This window comes from Aegilops tauschii, chromosome 3, assembly GCF_002575655.3.
Source record: "Aegilops tauschii subsp. strangulata cultivar AL8/78 chromosome 3, Aet v6.0, whole genome shotgun sequence".
In the NCBI taxonomy this organism is placed as follows: Eukaryota; Viridiplantae; Streptophyta; class Magnoliopsida; order Poales; family Poaceae; genus Aegilops; species Aegilops tauschii.
This window is the reverse complement of record NC_053037.3, coordinates 166,374,430-166,379,567: the sequence shown is the minus strand read 5'-3', so window position 1 is coordinate 166,379,567 and position 5,138 is coordinate 166,374,430. Positions and strand designations below refer to the sequence as shown.

At 41.8% G+C, this 5,138-nt stretch overlaps 1 long non-coding RNA gene across 1 annotated transcript; it reads left to right on the top strand.

Annotated features, from left to right (window-relative positions):
• The first annotated feature begins 1,739 nt into the window (after nucleotides 1-1,739).
• Nucleotides 1,740-3,784, top strand: LOC109786144 (uncharacterized). The gene is made up of 2 exons (XR_002238260.4): nucleotides 1,740-2,282; nucleotides 3,323-3,784. It is a non-coding gene; the product is annotated as an uncharacterized lncRNA (long non-coding RNA).
• Nucleotides 3,785-5,138: the final 1,354 nt, after the last annotated feature.

The following is a 5,138-nucleotide window of genomic DNA, read 5'->3' as shown; positions in this document are numbered from 1 at the left end:
AAGTTCATGGACATTTTTTTTCAAATATGTGAGCCGTATTTCAAATCATAATCTTCTTCAAATTTGTGAACTTCTTTAAATCCATGAACATTTTTTCAAGTCCATGATTTTTTTCAAATTAATGAACTAGTTTAAATCCATGAACATTTTTAATCTATAAAAACCGGAAGTCAGTTTTGTTCATGAACCAATAGTTGTTCGTTTTTTAATCTTAAAAAATAGGTGTTCATTTATTAGTCGACGAGGGCGACCGAGCGAGAAGACCGAGAAAGAGATATTGGGTCACGGCCCGTCTACCCTCCACGGGAGCGCTAGCGGGTGGATTCAGGCGCCTGAAGCGCGCAAGGAATCTTCAAGAGCTTTTTTCTTTCTGTATTCGGGACCTCCTATACGCTGCACTTTGCGACAAATGGACGCTCCTTCGCACAGGATACGCACCGGCTGGGCTGGCCCATTGCGAACGCCTGCGGGTGCATGCAGCGAGCGAGCGCAATGGGAAGCTCCCGTTGGTACTGTAGCCCAACAGGAAAAAATCACGAAAAAGCAGTGCGCTGTAGAGGACCCCTCCGTAATGAAGTGTTGTCGATAGCCATGGGAGCTGATGATTGTAAGTGACTGATTCGTGGCGATAATTTCTAAGAACTAACCACAGTGGAATAACTCAACACCTTTTGATTTTATTCAAACAATTCTTGCAACTCGTAGATAGTTTTTTTAAGTAAGTAATGTTTGAAAGTCCGAACATTTTTTGAACAATGTGATTTTCTTAAAATTCCTTTTTTTAAAGAACATTTTTAAATTGTCAACAATTTTTGGAATGCCAAACATTTTTACCAGTTGTGAACAAGTTTCTGAACATGCAAAGTTTTTTTAATAAATGTGAACAAATTTTGAAAAAATCATCATTTTTTTTAAATTTTGAACAGTTTTAAAATACCGAACAAATTTGGAAATCCCTGAACATTTTTTCAAATTCCTGAATGTTTTTGAATCAGTGAACAAATTATGAAAAACATAAACATTTTTTGGAATTCAAAACAAATTGAAACCATGAACATTTTTGGAAAACTCCCAAACATATTCCGAATTTATGAACAAATGTCATAAAATAGGAACATTTTCTGAAAGCATGAACATTTTTTAAAAACCTTGAACATTTTCTAAACGTAGAACATTTTTTCTAAATTTATGAACATTTTTTTTAAAGAACATTTTCAAAATTCCGAATTCAATTTTTTTCTAAAATAAAAATAAATTTGAAGAAGAAAAGGAAAAGAATAGAAAGGAAAAAGAGGAAAAGAATAGAACAGAAAAAAGGGAAAAGGAAAATTAAAATTGAAAAAGGAAGAACGAAGAACATTAAACCGGTCTGGGAAGGTTCCGAAAACCAGGATTTTGTAGCACGGTAATCCTGCTAGAAGTGGGCCGACCTATGTCATTCCCTCGCACCTGTCCCCATGCATTTCAGTGACAATTTGTCGTAGTAAGTGTCAAATAGGATATTTCGACATCTCGCTTGTGTATAGCCACTTCCTTTATTATATTTCTAAGTATAGGAAATGCCCCCTATGTTTTCTTGTTTCTTTTATTTTTTTGTTTTTCCTGTTTTTTAAATCCGTGAAAAAAAATTAAATCAATTTTTTAAATCATGAGCTTTTTTCAATTTCAATGAATTTTTTTCATTTTTGGTGAACTTTTTTTCAAAAATTGATGAACTTTTTAAAAATTTGTGGGTTTTTTTCAAATTCTCTGAATTTTTTTCAAAATTGAAGAACATGTTTTATATATCAGTGATTTTTTTTCAAATTTGTGATTTTTTTTTCATTTTTTTTCAAAATTTCAAACGTTTGTAGAAAAGTCAACGGTCAACCAGCCGGACCAGTTGAACCAAGCGACCGAGGGGCGTTCGAGATTGCTGGCGCCACAAGCGCCGATTAGGACCTCCCGTTTTTGTCGCCGACTCGCTGATCGACCCTCTTTTGCAGCGTGGGCTGGCACAGCGCATGTTCGTTCTCCTTGGGCGGTTTCCTGGACCAATGTGCCCGAAATGCCCTTGGCTCCCGCGCCTCCCCTTCCAAGATGCTTCCTTTTCCCCTTCAAAAGACGACGCCACCACAGGCGCACAGCCTTGCATCCTCGTCATCTTCGCTTGGACCCCTTCCTCTCTCTCTCTCTCTCTCTCTCTCTCTCTCTCTCTCTCTCGGGATCGCTCCACGCCACCTCCGTCTCCGCCAGCCAGGGCGCGGGATCCCTCGGCTAGAATTGCGAAGCTGCAGATCGAGGTACTGTATCCCACAATTCCCTTCTCGCCGCTGATTAATTTCGTTCTGTCAGTAGCTGCCAGGTGATTAATTTCGGTTGTGGGTGTCGCCGGAGGAACCGTGGATCTCGAACGGATTGTTTCGAGATCACGCCTCCCTTCATCTGTCCTTGGTAGATCCCGCTTTTCCGTTCAGGGCGCAGTGGCTTCGCTTGTGTGGATCGCTCAGTGTTGTACTGTTGCTGTAGATGGCCTAGTTCTTCAGACAACGAAGCTCGAAATAAACAGATGAACTCGTCAATATGCGCCAGTATAGTACGGAGTACTAGCTTCCATTTGGGCATGTCGTAATGAAGCAACTTCCATGACCCTTGATCTCATTATTATAATTTAATTTCAAGCAGCAGATGGCACCTGCAATCGATCGATCTGAAAACATCATTTCCTGCAGTAGTTAGTTCATCGTTTCATTTAGGGATTCATCTATGTTATGTCACTGTGCATGCCTCTTTTATGTGGTCCCTATGTTACAACCATTGGATTGGATTCACAAGTTATCAGTCGTTTCAAGAGTCTTCTATTTAGAACCATTTACAGTGTATCTATCTACTAGCATGAATTGTGTATTCTGCTTCTTCAGTTATCGTTGAAGATTGGCAGTACATTGCTTTTCACACATGGAAGATGGGATATCGCCATAATTAGATGCTCATTTCTACAACCCGATGAGCAGGGGCGGAGCTACGTGAGGTGCTCCGGCCCGCCCAGCGCGGTAGGAGTTTCTTCATTGCACACTTAGTTTGTGCTATGGAACGGCAATCAAAGAGTAATCTCTATAGATTAGCCAGCCCGGCCAGCCCAACCTTTTGCTTCAAGCTCCGCCACTGCCGATGAGTGCATTTTGTTACTGATTGGTCTTATAAATCTGGCCGTTCATAAGCTTATAATGCAGTTAATCAGTTAATGGTCTTCTTGTGGTTTATTATGGTTCAGAAAAAAAACATAGCTGTTCTTTACACAACTTCCTTATGCTGACTCCAGTCCTTCTCTTGGCACTGTCAGAAGTGAGCCATGGCGAAGATCAAGCCGAGAGCACTGCTGGCACAGAGCAAGCAGAAGAGGAGCCCTACTAAAATCGCCCCAACAATGTTTGCCTTCATCGTCGTCGGTGCCCTAGTGGTGTCCTCACTCTACGCATACAAGTACTGGATGAGCAAAGGACCAGCTGGAGCGGAAAGTGTTGCTGGGAACTAAGCCCGAGCAAATGTGGAATGATTAATTCTTTTGTTGTATGTATCATCTTGTTGGCTAATTTCAGTTGTTGTACTCCATTAAATGGAACATAGACAGATTCTTTTGCCATGTTTAGTTCTTCTTACCCCCCCCCCCCCCCCCCCCCCCCTGATACATTGTATTAATACTTGCTATGTCACATTCTTTGTTGACTTGATATTTTTCTCTTCTGGGATGAACTTGCTGGAATGATTGATATCCATGGCAGTTGTGGTTGTTTAACTGTTTTTATGGTTTACTGGCTTGGAAGTTGGAACTGATCACTGTTGCTGCTCAAGCAAAGCAAAAGTTGATTATGAATTGCTTCAAGATTCTGCATCTGCTAATTATTCTGCTTGCAATGCTCATTTAGTCATTATTAGTAGTATTCTCAACCATGTCGCTGTTGAACAGAAAAGGCAAATCACATGAAAGTACACACATAATGGATGCATGGTACCCCCGCTGCAAGGTGGGTTCGGTCGGTTGTTGCGCCGTTCCCATCAGAATTCAGATCAGCAGATGAATGTCTCCTTCTCTGCTCTGTCGCACCATCTTATTGGGACCTTTTCAATCGCTATTGCAGTCGAGAATGTCGAAACGTTCATGACAGTTCTTGTTGCCTTTAAAAATCTACTCGTATTACTGACCGGACTGAAATTTACCTGAAGTTTTGAAGAAAAAATAAGAGGGGAAAACTAACCATTGCTTCGTTATCCTTTTGTATCATCTATAGTTTCGCCGTGTCCACACGTTACACGTGTTGGTGAAAACAACACGCGTTGATGAGATGAGACTTGGGAGTTGGGAGTAACCCAATCTGATCTCCGGCTGATGACTGGCTAGGCGATGACCACAACAGGCGTGACTGCGACCCTTCTCCCTTCCCCGGCAGCTACTGATGTTTGGTGCACCCAACTCGAGCCAGTAGGATACGTCTTCCAAACACCACTTTTCTGCCGGTTTTTTCCACGCTTTACAGGTCAAAAAGGAAATCTCACTGGAATGAAATTTCTTGTTATCTGTACACTTCTAGTTTAGGCTCATCATCACTATTTTTTTATTTTTTCTTTTATTTTTAGGCCTAAATTTTAGACTCATCATCACTAATTCAGATCAGCAGAATTAGATCAAAAAAAAATTCAGATCAGCAGAATGAAAATTGACGCGGTCTCCAGTAAACACGTGTTAGCAGTTCCGTACGTAATCAGACAATATGTATTAATAAGAAAATCAAAGGGGGAATATAAATAATCTTGCACCGGCCGATCGGCCGTCGCTCTCGGCCATTTCCGGCGTCGATCCGCGGGAGGAGTCTCGATCGGTCCGACCTCTCTGTCCCAACGTTAATGATGCCCGAATACTAGTCGCAAAATTAACCTGACCTGACCACGCACGCATGCTGGCTGGCATAGCCGATGGGTATCGCCATCGGGGCCGGTGATTGGTCCACGCATCTCGCAATCGCCAAGCCAGAGGATAGGCACCCGGTGGTCACCAATTGCCACGGCCACGGACAGCACTTTGTAAAAATAATGGTCATCCGGCACCGGCGGTAAGATCTTTTTTTTTTTTGCGGGGGACCGGCGGTAAGATATTGCCATCG